We start from the raw sequence: 1,654 nt of genomic DNA on the forward strand, positions 1-1,654 counted from the left end.
CCCAGCTCTGTTCCCTTCCTTAGACATGTTCCACCTCGGTGTCCTTCTGGTCATGAGGGGCCCAGAAGTGGACACAGCACAGAGATGTGGCCTCTCCAGTGCCCAGCACAGGGGATTTAGAGCTGGTTCCTTTATTTAACCACCAAAAGCCACCTACTTTTGTGTCCACATGCAGTCACAGGCAGTATTTAGCGATGAGTCAAATCCCTGTGAATCCTCACCAAAGCCTTACTCCCAGAAAAGAAAGGTTTTTAGGGCACAATTCCTCTCTGCCAGGTAACTGGAATGCCCCGAGCCCCCGGCAGACTCAGCACCACCCACCCTTCCTCCTGATGGAGGTGGGTTTGTAACTCCTGCCAGCACCAACATGGCCCTGACAGAATAACCTGGTTTTAACCAATAGTTCTATTGCACTGACATATAAGAAAAAGAGAGAAGGTGAAGGACACTTCAAGCCACAACATATTTTCTTAACTCTGCTCTCAACAGCAAACGACTGCAGGATAAAATGAAAAGAGCCTGTTTTATCAAATGTATGCCAGGCAGAAGGGAAGTAGAGCAAGCTGGTCTAACACCCAGATAAAACCTTTTACCTGCAAGATGAGCATATTTGATCTTGGTTAGTCAGGAATTACTTACAAACACTGAATCTTCCAATGCTTTAGTGTCAGTTTTCAGCCTAGGGCAGTGCCATGGCACAGCAGGCACATGCAGAGCTCTGAAAGGACAGGCTCCCCTCTTCTGTTCACAAGTGTAGCTCAGTGTTTTGAGATGCTAACCCAGAGATTTCCACCTTCTTCATGTCCCACGATCTCAAAAGTTGTGGGATTTGGCAGGCAGTCAGGCCAAACAGCTTTCATGTGTGAAGTCAAATGCAGACCAGATGTTACCCTTTTCACTGCAGGCATTTATTGCTCATTAGTATTTTGTCAATAAAGCTCCATTGCTTATCACAGTACAACTTCATAACCAACTGGTACAAGATGCTGTATTTACTGTCTTGTAACTCATTTTCCCTGTGTTACACTGTCTCTGGAAGCATTTTGCAGCAGGATTCTCTGCATTCTTGTATTAATCTGCTCAGCAGGAACACTCCTTGGCACCACACTTTTGAATGGGCCTGAAACAGAGCTTGCCATTTTTCTCTGATTTCCTTAATGAAGAGCTTTGTGTTAAATCCAGTAGCACAACATGACCTGGAATTATCTGTTGTCTCTTCCTCTAAACTGCTGGTTTTGCTAACTTTGAGTTGAGATATCAGGCTTACGAGGTTTTGAGGGTCTTCTACTTCCACTGATGGCAATAGAAAATGAGGATGGTGAGCACTAGGCTCATCCAATTCTAATTTAACAAAAAAGACAGTATTTTTCTTCTGTCATTGTCCATAAGTCACTCAGAAGTATAGGCACAGATTCTCAGCTTCTTTATGTAAAACTTCCAGAAAAGTTGGAGACCCCTCTGGCTGGGTGGAAAAAGCTCCACATGGTTGGTTTAGCACTAAACCAGCTGACTTTTCCTCTGTCCTGCCTCCTTGCCAAGCCACACTTGGCAGATTTGAAGAGCCTGTGTGTTGAGATAGGCCTTATCCAGCTGATAAAGAATGGTGACACAATGGGGCTCCCAGCAGAGCAGGGCTGTGCTCCCTCACCTCAAC

This window comes from Manacus vitellinus, unplaced genomic scaffold (assembly GCF_001715985.3).
Source record: "Manacus vitellinus isolate BGI_N305 unplaced genomic scaffold, ASM171598v3 scaffold_53_pilon, whole genome shotgun sequence".
Classification (NCBI taxonomy): domain Eukaryota; kingdom Metazoa; phylum Chordata; class Aves; order Passeriformes; family Pipridae; genus Manacus; species Manacus vitellinus.